Source organism: Phyllobates terribilis, unplaced genomic scaffold (genome assembly GCF_046119375.1).
Source record: "Phyllobates terribilis strain yellow unplaced genomic scaffold, ASM4611937v1 Scaffold_416__1_contigs__length_1633014, whole genome shotgun sequence".
Lineage (NCBI taxonomy): Eukaryota > Metazoa > Chordata > Amphibia > Anura > Dendrobatidae > Phyllobates > Phyllobates terribilis.
The window spans coordinates 946032-959824 of NW_027363176.1; the positions used below are offsets into that span (position 1 = coordinate 946032).

At 41.3% G+C, this 13793-nt stretch overlaps 4 non-coding genes across 4 annotated transcripts; all 4 read right to left on the reverse strand.

Moving 5' to 3' along the window:
- Window positions 1–2704: 2704 nt before the first annotated feature.
- Window positions 2705–2890, reverse strand: LOC141227213 (U2 spliceosomal RNA). The gene has a single exon (XR_012294305.1). It is a non-coding gene; the product is annotated as a U2 spliceosomal RNA (small nuclear RNA).
- Window positions 2891–5743: 2853 nt separating this feature from the next.
- LOC141227630 (U2 spliceosomal RNA) lies at window positions 5744–5934 on the reverse strand. The gene has a single exon (XR_012294617.1). It is a non-coding gene; the product is annotated as a U2 spliceosomal RNA (small nuclear RNA).
- A 1115-nt stretch (window positions 5935–7049) lies between these two features.
- Window positions 7050–7240, reverse strand: LOC141227043 (U2 spliceosomal RNA). Its single transcript, XR_012294154.1, has one exon. It is a non-coding gene; the product is annotated as a U2 spliceosomal RNA (small nuclear RNA).
- Window positions 7241–8355: 1115 nt separating this feature from the next.
- LOC141227157 (U2 spliceosomal RNA) lies at window positions 8356–8544 on the reverse strand. Its single transcript, XR_012294255.1, has one exon. It is a non-coding gene; the product is annotated as a U2 spliceosomal RNA (small nuclear RNA).
- Between the last annotated feature and the right edge of the window lie 5249 nt (window positions 8545–13793).

A 13793-nucleotide genomic window follows, 5' to 3' on the forward strand; every position in this document is an offset into this window, starting at 1 on the left:
ATGTTTCAGAACCTGAATGGATACCAAAAAAATAAAAATTAAATTATAACTGTATTAACAACAGTAATAACATCAAGTAAAATACTTGTAACCATTATCAAAAGCATGAACCCCAACCCAACTCAGAACCTTAAGGGACAAATCTTCAAACCTTGATGCTGAAAAAACTTGTTTCGATACACCATCTGGTATTCTATATTTCACACAAAAAACATTTTTATCTCTTATTAGTTCTTTCCTAACATTCTCTATAAGATAGTCCAAACGTTTCTCATCATACAACTTACGGTACAACCGGTTAAAATATTCTGCATTCTTTATAAACATAGGTTGTTGAAAAACAACTATATTTTCTTCCATTGCCACCTCCACTTCCTGTTCCTTTCTCTTTTCTTGCTTTTTAACCTTACCACGGCCAGTTCCCTGACTTACACCTCCCATTTCACTCTCTACCCTATCCCCCCAATCTACTCTTGTTTTCTCCATCTCCCTCTGCACTCCTACAGGTTTGCTTTCTTTTCCCTTTACCACCAACACCTTTTCTACACTTTCCTCCTTTCTCTCTACCAAAACCTTTTTAACCACTACCTCCTTCTCTTTATTTCTTTTCCTCTTTGGGCAATTCTTAAAAACATGCGTATCTTCCTGACACAAGTTGCACTTCCTCCGATCTTTACAATCCTTTGACTCATGATCACCTTTTTTGCAAAAACCACATACACCACCCGAACAATTTTCCTTTCCATGCCCGTATTGACGACAAACTCGACAAAAAGTGGGTATACCTCTGAAAAAAATATCACCATTTATATTACCCAACTTAAACCTAGCTGGGGGAAGCAACACAGTCCCCTGCTCATCTTCTTTGAAACGGACCAAAAATTTCCACTTCGAAGTCCAAAAACCAAATTCATTATAAATCTTCCCTTTTGGTGTTACTGACAAACAAAAAAACTCCAAAAATGTAAGAACATCCTCTTCGTCCACCAATGGAGAGTACATTTTAACAATGATCCATTTATCTCTAACAGGGAAGTGTGGCATTACACTTATCCCCTCCATTCTTTTATCCTGGCTTGCAGTCATTTTCCTTAGATATCCTTCAAAAAAAACTTTGTCAACAAAAACTATATCATAAACACCCCTCCTGGGGTAGTCCATTATCGCCAACACTTCTTCTGTCTTCAAACCAAAAAGATCCACAAGAACTTGACTCATCACATACCTAAAATCCTTTTGATCTCGAAAGTTCTCCTGAACAACCAAACGAATAGAATTCTGCACCTTAGCGAATTCAGGCACATGATCTTCCTCTCCTTCATGTGATGCTGCAGACATCTTCTTCACAAACAGGTTCTCCTCTTCTCAATAGAAACCTTCAACACCGAAGTGCCAGGTAGATGATCGCCTCCCGTTGCCCGGGGACTAATCCGACTCCCTAATAGCAGCAGGGAGGTGAAGCCCTGCTGAAAAACAGAGCGATCCCCCCAGGCCAAGGAGCCGGGTACCCCGAGCACCTCTCAGCCAAGACCAAGGCAGCAGCCGCTAGATCACTGCACTTGATCTTAGCCAAAAGGCCGAGAAGCGATAACCAGAATTGGTTTCAAACTACGGAGCCACCCAAGGATCCTGAAAAGTCCATTTGTGGAGATGAGCTCCTGGACTCCCGTTAAGAAGACATGTTGTCAACCTCTAGATCCCTTACATGCCTGCACTTTTCGGCTTGCTGCTGCTGCAATCCACGCGTTTTAGATCTGCATAACTCCACCTCTTTAAACACAGCACCTTCACCCCCTGCTGTTCCCACCCGCCTCAACACCGTTGGAAGGGAGGAGAACCAATTAAGGCGGGGGGTGAGGTGGAACGAGCAGCTGTCTACCCTTAGCAGGAGGGCTCCTGATTACATACCTCTCCTGCTGCTGCTGCTGCTGGCTGTCCAGCAGCAGACTGAAGGTGGCTGCTGCTGTGCACAGGTATATAAAGGCTCAGAGCCTATTATGACACGCGCAGCCAGCGTTCCATTGCCACATTCCATCTACTGCAGGCAGGATACCTGGCTGGCTGAATGTCGCTGAGAAGCTCACAGAGACCGCCATAAGCAACAGTTTAACAGAATGCCACAGACTAATCAACCAAACTTTTTGGGTTGGGTTCTCTTTTATAGTCTGCAGGCATTAAATGAAAGAAGTCAGTGTTCCAGCAGAAGGAGACAACGTTTCAGAAAAGGCATTGTAGCAAACCAAAAAAGAAATTTTAAGCGCAGCAGAGTAACCAGCGCACATACCTGTTAGCTCAGGTGAGTTTAAAAGGCTGCTGTTGATAACAAGGGCATTTGCTAAATAGATGGTGTGTGTGCAACAATATACTGAAAGGTCAATTATATTGTGCAGCTTATCTCACCACCTGTAGTTATTTAGGTGAAAGCTCCAAAATGCTTGCCTAATATGTCTGTTTATCCAAAAGGAAGTAAAAAGGGAGAGCTAGAAAGATAGCATTGCATCACATTACATGGCAATGCAATGCACAGTTGCTGAAGTTGAACCAAAATGAGCTTGTAATCTGGCTTCTGCAACTTTGAACATGAAAAATCCAATGAGGAGAAGAAAAGCAAAGCCAAAGAGTCCATCCCAAAATCCGACAAACAAGCAAAATGAACAAAAAACATTGAATTCAATTCTTTCTGATTTTAGAAACTGCATTAAAGAAGGGGTGCACCGGTCCTGGAGATACTGCAATACCAGGTCAATGCGTGGAGTGGACAGAGCAAGCTCTTTTTCCATCTCCCTGTTCTAAAAATCCATTTAATATATGGTCCCCAGATAGGGGACGTATCAGATATTAAACTGATAAGAACAGATTTTTTTTTTTTTTTTTTTTTTTTAGAACCTATTCAGGTTAAAATTAAAGTCCACTCCACAGTCCTCTTCTCCCCAAAGGGAGACAAGACGTGGACTCCAACTTAAATCATCATCAGGTTTTGGTACTTTTAATGTCAGAAAAAAAAATTACAAAAATACAACAATACTTACAAAGAAAGAAATGTTTCAGAACCTGAATGGATACCAAAAAAATAAAAATTAAATTATAACTGTATTAACAACAGTAATAACATCAAGTAAAATACTTGTAACCATTATCAAAAGCATGAACCCCAACCCAACTCAGAACCTTAAGGGACAAATCTTCAAACCTTGATGCTGAAAAAACTTGTTTCGATACACCATCTGGTATTCTATATTTCACACAAAAAACATTTTTATCTCTTATTAGTTCTTTCCTAACATTCTCTATAAGATAGTCCAAACGTTTCTCATCATACAACTTACGGTACAACCGGTTAAAATATTCTGCATTCTTTATAAACATAGGTTGTTGAAAAACAACTATATTTTCTTCCATTGCCACCTCCACTTCCTGTTCCTTTCTCTTTTCTTGCTTTTTAACCTTACCACGGCCAGTTCCCTGACTTACACCTCCCATTTCACTCTCTACCCTATCCCCCCAATCTACTCTTGTTTTCTCCATCTCCCTCTGCACTCCTACAGGTTTGCTTTCTTTTCCCTTTACCACCAACACCTTTTCTACACTTTCCTCCTTTCTCTCTACCAAAACCTTTTTAACCACTACCTCCTTCTCTTTATTTCTTTTCCTCTTTCGGCAATTCTTAAAAACATGCGTATCTTCCTGACACAAGTTGCACTTCCTCCGATCTTTACAATCCTTTGACTCATGATCACCTTTTTTGCAAAAACCACATACACCACCCGAACAATTTTCCTTTCCATGCCCGTATTGACGACAAACTCGAGAAAAAGTGGGTATACCTCTGAAAAAAATATCACCATTTATATTACCCAACTTAAACCTAGCTGGGGGAAGCAACACAGTCCCCTGCTCATCTTCTTTGAAACGGACCAAAAATTTCCACTTCGAAGTCCAAAAACCAAATTCATTATAAATCTTCCCTTTTGGTGTTACTGTCAAACAAAAAAACTCCAAAAATGTAAGAACATCCTCTTCGTCCACCAATGGAGAGTACATTTTAACAATGATCCATTTATCTCTAACGGGGAAGTGTGGCATTACACTTATCCCCTCCATTCTTTTATCCTGGCTTGCAGTCATTTTCCTTAGATATCCTTCAAAAAAAACTTTGTCAACAAAAACTATATCATAAACACCCCTCCTGGGGTAGTCCATTATCGCCAACACTTCTTCTGTCTTCAAACCAAAAAGATCCACAAGAACTTGACTCATCACATACCTAAAATCCTTTTGATCTCGAAAGTTCTCCTGAACAACCAAACGAATAGAATTCTGCACCTTAGCGAATTCAGGCACATGATCTTCCTCTCCTTCATGTGATGCTGCAGACATCTTCTTCACAAACAGGTTCTCCTCTTCTCAATAGAAACCTTCAACACCGAAGTGCCAGGTAGATGATCGCCTCCCGTTGCCCGGGGACTAATCCGACTCCCTAATAGCAGCAGGGAGGTGAAGCCCTGCTGAAAAACAGAGCGATCCCCCCAGGCCAAGGAGCCGGGTACCCCGAGCACCTCTCAGCCAAGACCAAGGCAGCAGCCGCTAGATCACTGCACTTGATCTTAGCCAAAAGGCCGAGAAGCGATAACCAGAATTGGTTTCAAACTACGGAGCCACCCAAGGATCCTGAAAAGTCCATTTGTGGAGATGAGCTCCTGGACTCCCGTTAAGAAGACATGTTGTCAACCTCTAGATCCCTTACATGCCTGCACTTTTCGGCTTGCTGCTGCTGCAATCCACGCGTTTTAGATCTGCATAACTCCACCTCTTTAAACACAGCACCTTCACCCCCTGCTGTTCCCACCCGCCTCAACACCGTTGGAAGGGAGGAGAACCAATTAAGGCGGGGGGTGGGGTGGAACGAGCAGCTGTCTACCCTTAGCAGGAGGGCTCCTGATTACATACCTCTCCTGCTGCTGCTGCTGCTGGCTGTCCAGCAGCAGACTGAAGGTGGCTGCTGCTGTGCACAGGTATATAAAGGCTCAGAGCCTATTATGACACGCGCAGCCAGCGTTCCATTGCCACATTCCATCTACTGCAGGCAGGATACCTGGCTGGCTGAATGTCGCTGAGAAGCTCACAGAGACCGCCATAAGCAACAGTTTAACAGAATGCCACAGACTAATCAACCAAACTTTTTGGGTTGGGTTCTCTTTTATAGTCTGCAGGCATTAAATGAAAGAAGTCAGTGTTCCAGCAGAAGGAGACAACGTTTCAGAAAAGGCATTGTAGCAAACCAAAAAAGAAATTTTAAGCGCAGCAGAGTAACCAGCGCACATACCTGTTAGCTCAGGTGAGTTTAAAAGGCTGCTGTTGATAACAAGGGCATTTGCTAAATAGATGGTGTGTGTGCAACAATATACTGAAAGGTCAATTATATTGTGCAGCTTATCTCACCACCTGTAGTTATTTAGGTGAAAGCTCCAAAATGCTTGCCTAATATGTCTGTTTATCCAAAAGGAAGTAAAAAGGGAGAGCTAGAAAGATAGCATTGCATCATATTACATGGCAATGCAATGCACAGTTGCTGAAGTTGAACCAAAATGAGCTTGTAATCTGGCTTCTGCAACTTTGAACATGAAAAATCCAATGAGGAGAAGAAAAGCAAAGCCAAAGAGTCCATCCCAAAATCCGACAAACAAGCAAAATGAACAAAAAACATTGAATTCAATTCTTTCTGATTTTAGAAACTGCATTAAAGAAGGGGTGCACCGGTCCTGGAGATACTGCAATACCAGGTCAATGCGTGGAGTGGACAGAGCAAGCTCTTTTTCCATCTCCCTGTTCTAAAAATCCATTTAATATATGGTCCCCAGATAGGGGACGTATCAGATATTAAACTGATAAGAACAGATACTACACTTGATCTTAGCCAAAAGGCCGAGAAGCGATAACCAGAATTGGTTTCAAACTACGGAGCCACCCAAGGATCCTGAAAAGTCCATTTGTGGAGATGAGCTCCTGGACTCCCGTTAAGAAGACATGTTGTCAACCTCTAGATCCCTTACATGCCTGCACTTTTCGGCTTGCTGCTGCTGCAATCCACGCGTTTTAGATCTGCATAACTCCACCTCTTTAAACACAGCACCTTCACCCCCTGCTGCTCCCACCCGCCTCAACACCGTTGGAAGGGAGGAGAACCAATTAAGGCGGGGGGTGGGGTGGAACGAGCAGCTGTCTACCCTTAGCAGGAGGGCTCCTGATTACATACCTCTCCTGCTGCTGCTGCTGCTGGCTGTCCAGCAGCAGACTGAAGGTGGCTGCTGCTGTGCACAGGTATATAAAGGCTCAGAGCCTATTATGACACGCGCAGCCAGCGTTCCATTGCCACATTCCATCTACTGCAGGCAGGATACCTGGCTGGCTGAATGTCGCTGAGAAGCTCACAGAGACCGCCATAAGCAACAGTTTAACAGAATGCCACAGACTAATCAACCAAACTTTTTGGGTTGGGTTCTCTTTTATAGTCTGCAGGCATTAAATGAAAGAAGTCAGTGTTCCAGCAGAAGGAGACAACGTTTCAGAAAAGGCATTGTAGCAAACCAAAAAAGAAATTTTAAGCGCAGCAGAGTAACCAGCGCACATACCTGTTAGCTCAGGTGAGTTTAAAAGGCTGCTGTTGATAACAAGGGCATTTGCTAAATAGATGGTGTGTGTGCAACAATATACTGAAAGGTCAATTATATTGTGCAGCTTATCTCACCACCTGTAGTTATTTAGGTGAAAGCTCCAAAATGCTTGCCTAATATGTCTGTTTATCCAAAAGGAAGTAAAAAGGGAGAGCTAGAAAGATAGCATTGCATCACATTACATAGCAATGCAATGCACAGTTGCTGAAGTTGAACCAAAATGAGCTTGTAATCTGGCTTCTGCAACTTTGAACATGAAAAATCCAATGAGGAGAAGAAAAGCAAAGCCAAAGAGTCCATCCCAAAATCTGACAAACAAGCAAAATGAACAAAAAACATTGAATTCAATTCTTTCTGATTTTAGAAACTGCATTAAAGAAGGGGTGCACCGGTCCTGGAGATACTGCAATACCAGGTCAATGCGTGGAGTGGACAGAGCAAGCTCTTTTTCCATCTCCCTGTTCTAAAAATCCATTTAATATATGGTCCTCAGATAGGGGACGTATCAGATATTAAACTGATAAGAACAGATACTACACTTGATCTTAGCCAAAAGGCCGAGAAGCGATAACCAGAATTGGTTTCAAACTACGGAGCCACCCAAGGATCCTGAAAAGTCCATTTGTGGAGATGAGCTCCTGGACTCCCGTTAAGAAGACATGTTGTCAACCTCTAGATCCCTTACATGCCTGCACTTTTCGGCTTGCTGCTGCTGCAATCCACGCGTTTTAGATCTGCATAACTCCACCTCTTTAAACACAGCACCTTCACCCCCTGCTGTTCCCACCCGCCTCAACACCGTTGGAAGGGAGGAGAACCAATTAAGGCGGGGGGTGGGGTGGAACGAGCAGCTGTCTACCCTTAGCAGGAGGGCTCCTGATTACATACCTCTCCTGCTGCTGCTGCTGCTGGCTGTCCAGCAGCAGACTGAAGGTGGCTGCTGCTGTGCACAGGTATATAAAGGCTCAGAGCCTATTATGACACGCGCAGCCAGCGTTCCATTGCCACATTCCATCTACTGCAGGAAGGATACCTGGCTGGCTGAATGTCGCTGAGAAGCTCACAGAGACCGCCATAAGCAACAGTTTAACAGAATGCCACAGACTAATCAACCAAACTTTTTGGGTTGGGTTCTCTTTTATAGTCTGCAGGCATTAAATGAAAGAAGTCAGTGTTCCAGCAGAAGGAGACAACGTTTCAGAAAAGGCATTGTAGCAAACCAAAAAAGAAATTTTAAGCGCAGCAGAGTAACCAGCGCACATACCTGTTAGCTCAGGTGAGTTTAAAAGGCTGCTGTTGATAACAAGGGCATTTGCTAAATAGATGGTGTGTGTGCAACAATATACTGAAAGGTCAATTATATTGTGCAGCTTATCTCACCACCTGTAGTTATTTAGGTGAAAGCTCCAAAATGCTTGCCTAATATGTCTGTTTATCCAAAAGGAAGTAAAAAGGGAGAGCTAGAAAGATAGCATTGCATCACATTACATGGCAATGCAATGCACAGTTGCTGAAGTTGAACCAAAATGAGCTTGTAATCTGGCTTCTGCAACTTTGAACATGAAAAATCCAATGAGGAGAAGAAAAGCAAAGCCAAAGAGTCCATCCCAAAATCCGACAAACAAGCAAAATGAACAAAAAACATTGAATTCAATTCTTTCTGATTTTAGAAACTGCATTAAAGAAGGGGTGCACCGGTCCTGGAGATACTGCAATACCAGGTCAATGCGTGGAGTGGACAGAGCAAGCTCTTTTTCCATCTCCCTGTTCTAAAAATCCATTTAATATATGGTCCCCAGATAGGGGACGTATCAGATATTAAACTGATAAGAACAGATTTTTTTTTTGACTTGGAATGTACCCAAACATAGGTACACCCGTTTATTGGATAAAACTTAATTACAATACATTAGATATGAACATAAAATCATTACATTTTAAAATGCATTCGTACATAAATTGATTTCAGTTCAATAAGGCAGTAAAATTACATTAAAATACAGACAATGTGTTTAGATTGCTGTGTTCCATTCTTTTACCAGCCATTGTTTTGATAAAATTACATTTCTCTTTTTATCCAATAAATAATACATATACATTTCACTAAAAGCCAACTCTAAAACATCTTTCACAGATAAAACATCGTGTTTAAAAAGAAGGATGTTCCTGGCCTTCCATAGAGCTTCTTTGATGGTACTGATTGTCTTCCATGCGATGATCCTCTTGCTGGCGTTGGGGCACTCCACACGACCAAATAAGACAGTTTCAAAAGTAAGATCCTTAATGTTTGTCATTTTTTGAAGCAAAGGAAATATTGTAGTCCATGTTTGTCGTGCAAAGTGACAAGTCCATAAAACATGTAAAACAGTCTCATCTCCGAGGCATCTTTGTCTTGGACATCTGGCAGTTCTCACGAGTCCTCTTCGGTGTTGGAATGCCCGACATGGAAGACAATCATGCACACAGCTCCAGGCCAGGTCCTTCTGGGAATTAAAAAGATAGGGTTCATTAATAACTTTCCATATGTCAGTACATTTATTATCATTAAAATTCCCAATCTGTACAATTGATTCCTTTTGTTTGAAACCATTTAAAATCATCTTGCTATCTCTTAAGTCTTCTGCACTTTTCCCTTTTAAGTCATACGTGTTTACAATAGTTCCTAAAATCTTATAGCTTTCTGGTGTATTAAGAGCATATGGGGAACTTAAAACTGTTTCAAACCATCCATGACGTTTCATAAAATAACCTGTGTTAAAACGGATGAAATATGACCAATAACTATTTTTCGACAGTGCATTAAAACATAAAACAAAAAATCTTATTAAAACAAAAGCTCTAAAATCGGGGAAATCTTTACCGCCTTTCTCTTTAGGCTTGACCACTAACTCTCTTTTCAATTTCTCCATCTTGGAGCTCCAGAAAAAAGTGAAACAAGCTTTGATTATTTTCGTAAAGGTATGTGTGGGGGGGGGAAACACCAAACTTAAGTACAATAACAAAGGCACAATTACCATTTTTATAACTAGTACCTTCCCTTCCATTGTTAATTTCCTCAACCTCCACATACATAGTTTTTGATTTACCTTTTGTGCCACAAGATCCCAGCTTTCTTTACCTTTGTTTGTTTCGTTAAAAATCACACCTAGAATCTTTACAGAGTCACATTCAGGAACCGGTACATCATTTAAAATCATATTCCCCACATTTAAAATACAGCTTTTATTAAAATTTACTTTAAAACCAGATCCACCACAGAAGTATTCCACTTGCCGTAGTGTTTTCCGGATAGACAGGTCATCTTTACATGTTATGGCTACATCATCCATATATCCAGTAACTTTTGCTTCTAGCCCTCCCCCACCTGGCAAATGGACGCCTCGGATTTGCTTGTCTCTCCTTAAGACACTGAGTAGGGGTTCAAGGGCACAAATAAATAACAAGGGGGACAGAGGGCAACCTTGTTTTACACCAGAATTTAAAAACACATCACTTGTCTTAAAACCATTTACTAAAACCTTACTAGTGCAACCATGATAAAATGCTTTGAGAGAGCATAAAAAACCTTCTGGTATACCCATTTTAGCTAAAACATTAAAAAGGAATTGGTGTGACACTCTATCAAATGCTTTTTCAAAGTCGAGAGACAGGACTGCCAGCTTACTTCCCCTCGACTTTGTGTCATCTATTACATCTTTGATTAGATTCAAATTTTCCCAAACACTCCTTCCTGGTATGCCACACACTTGGTTTGGGTGGATTATGTTACCTATTACCTTTTTAAGTCTATTTGCACAAATTTTTGCCATTATTTTGTAATCACAATTTAGAAGGGTGATAGGTCTCCAATTTCTTAGTTGCGTTTTGTCTTCCTTTTTGTATATAAGGGAGACCTCACCTTTCTTCCAGGAGTTCGGTAGGGTTTTTGTATTAAAAACCTCGTTAAAAACATAAAATAAATCCTCCTGTAAAATATCATAAAAAACCTTATAAAATTCTATGGGTATACCATCAGGCCCCGGTACTTTACCAGACTTAAAGCTTCTTATGGTCTCAGATATCTCATCTTCAGTTAGACTCTGTAATAAAACATCTTGTGAGACAGGGTCTAAAACAGTTGTAATTTCATCCAAAGTACTTTTCATAAAATGGTCATCAACAGATTTTGTGTTAAAAAGCTCGGAATAAAATTCATGCACTTTAGCTAAAATACTCTCTATGTCTTGTTTACCTTCCATTGATTCAATAAAAACACGATTTTTCACCATACATTTAAAAAAATATCGTGAACAGGTTTCATTATTTTCAACATGTTGGACCTTTGCATGGAAAATTAACTCTTTACCTCTCTGTTCTAAGGTATGCTGAATTTCACTTTTTAAGTCACTAATTTCTTTATCTACTTCAATCTCATGGCTCTTCAATTTATATAAGGTCTCCAATCTAGTGTTGAGTTGGCAATAAAATTCTCTTTTCTCTTTAGCTTTCTGGACCCCAACCTTCATAAAAAAATCTCTTATGTTCTTTTTCATCTTTTCCCACCACCTACTTATAGGGATATGGGGGTCTCTTATTCTTTTAAAATGTAAATAAAATTCAGTAAAATCAGATAAAACTTGGGGGTCTTCTAAAAGGGAAATGTTTAACTTCCAGGTACCTTTTCCTTTTTTCTTAAAATCATTACATTTCACATAAAAGGATAAAAGTTTGTGATCAGAAAAAACATTAGATAAAAGCTCACATTTAAAAGGCAATACATTTTTAGAGCAGAAAATAAAATCAATCCTGGAGCTACAATTCACGTTGCTCCAGGTTACCCATTCCTCTGCAGGCAAGTCTTTATTACACTCCTTAAAAACATCTGTTAAATTAAAATCTTGTATGACATTTTTTAACATAAAAGACGTTTTATCATAATTCCTACTTGTGGAGCTTGAGAACCTTTTTTCTCCACCTAAAATGCAATTAAAATCTCCTGATAAAATAAGAGGGACAGAATCATTAATAAATAAGGGTAACATATTCAACATATCAGCTCTTTCTTGCTTATCTGTGGCTCCATAAAAGTTTAAAAATTGCCATTTAAAACCATCAATAAAAGCTTTTACTAATAAAATTCTACCTGGTAAAACCTCTTGAACAGAGTCAATAAAAACATTCCCTTTAAAAAGAATGGCGACCCCTGCTGACCTGGACCCGTTTGATCCTGACCATACTGAGGGTCCATGTGCCCAATCAGTCTCATATTCTGTATAATTTAAACTGTGTGGGATGCAGCATTCCTGTAAAAAGAAAACTGTAGCTGTTAGAGAGGATAAAAAATCAAAGAGAGCAACTCTTCTGGTCTTAGTTTTCAACCCTCTAGCGTTAAGAGAAAAACCGCTAATCCCTGCCATAAGAGAAAAAAAGGAAATTTAGCATTCTTTCAAACTCTTACCTCAGCTGGTTTATATTTCTATTCCAGGAGATGAGGGATCATTGATCGTCAACAGAGAGCCCGTCACGGAGGACTCCTCATCTGTTAGTGTCCCAGACCGTAGACCTCCCAGGATATACTCTTGTTCCATTCTGTCCAACTCTGCTTGGTCGTATTGCCTGCCTCTTTCCTCACGAACCCCCATTTGGACCCCTATCGAGGCACCATCTGGGGGAATCGTATCGAGCACATGCGTCTCAGACGTTGACCACTTATTTTCAGGAGTTTCCAGGATCACTGAGTCAGCCATCTCCATCTCCCCCTCCATTTCTGAAGGGGGTGGGACATTGGCAACCTCCTCACCCTGTAAAGGCACCGTTTGAGGTTTCCCACTTCCATCCGGGGGTTCCGGTGGGGGTACTTCCTTAGGTGCCCTATCCACTCCGTGCAACCTGCGTTTTTTTGGCCCAGACTGTTCGCGCCCTTGAGTATTCCCAGGAGGATTCGAAGGTGAGGATTGGCCTGTAGCACCCACCCTCGGTCCCTCCGCAGGGGTTTCTGTTTGTGGGTTACCACGCCGTTCCCTCATTTGCTTCGAGTTTCCAACAGTACACCATGGCTCACCATCCTCGGTCGGTATTTCCATACTCTCCCCCTCATTCTCCTCCGCGGGCTTGTCCGAACCAGCCGAGGGTTGGTCAGGGGGTGAGGGCTTTTCTGGTTCAGGGGGTGAAGGTCTCTCTGTTTGCCCAGCTTGAGCTCTCTTTGAGGTATTCCTAAAAGGACAATGAGAAAAAGCATGACCTCTGGAAACACAGTTGCTACAAAAAATTCCAGTTGTACAATTTTCAGTTTTATGGTCTTTGCTCCCACAGGCTACACAAGTAATGTCACAGTTAGAATGGCCATATTTTTTGCATTTCCTACAGAATGCCGGCATCCCATTAAAAAAGAGGTCACCATTCGTGTTTCCAATTCTAAAACGTGCTGGGGGAAGTCTTATGCCCCCCGGGCTTGAAGGGTCCTTAATACATGACACCGTAAATTTCCACTTACACGCCCAAACTCCGCACTCATTCATAACTTTTCCATGGCTTACCACTTTGCTGAAATAATTGGATAAAAATGAAATAACATCGCTTTCTTTTGTATAAGGAGAGTAAATTTTAACAATTACAGTTTTTATCACATCTAATTCATGTTCGACAATTTTAACACCTTTAAAGATTGGCTTTCTCTGGTAAATTATATCAGGATCATTCATTTTACGGCAAAAATCTTGGTGGATACCTTTTTCAGTGAATGTGACATCGTATACACCACGCTTCGGGTAGTCTTGGATTGCCAGGATCTCGGATTTCTGGATTGAAAAAAATTTCACAAGAAGATCATCCACAATAAAACGTAAACCTCTGTTATCTTTACCTCCCTCATGGAAGTAAAACCGCACCGTATGCCGTAACCGGGCATAGGTCGGAATTTCACCTGGATCTGAATCCATGGTGAAACAAGGATTTCCGCAACAGGAAAACGGGGATTTCCGCAACCAATAATGGGGGATTTCCGCAACTAAGGAGTCGCTGAACAATCCTAGGACTGTACAGCTGGGATCGCAACCCGTTGCCCAGGGACTAAGCCCACCTCCTTATAGCAGCAAGGGCCTAAGCCCCACTACAAGAGTGGGACCCGAACCCAAGGCCAAGAGG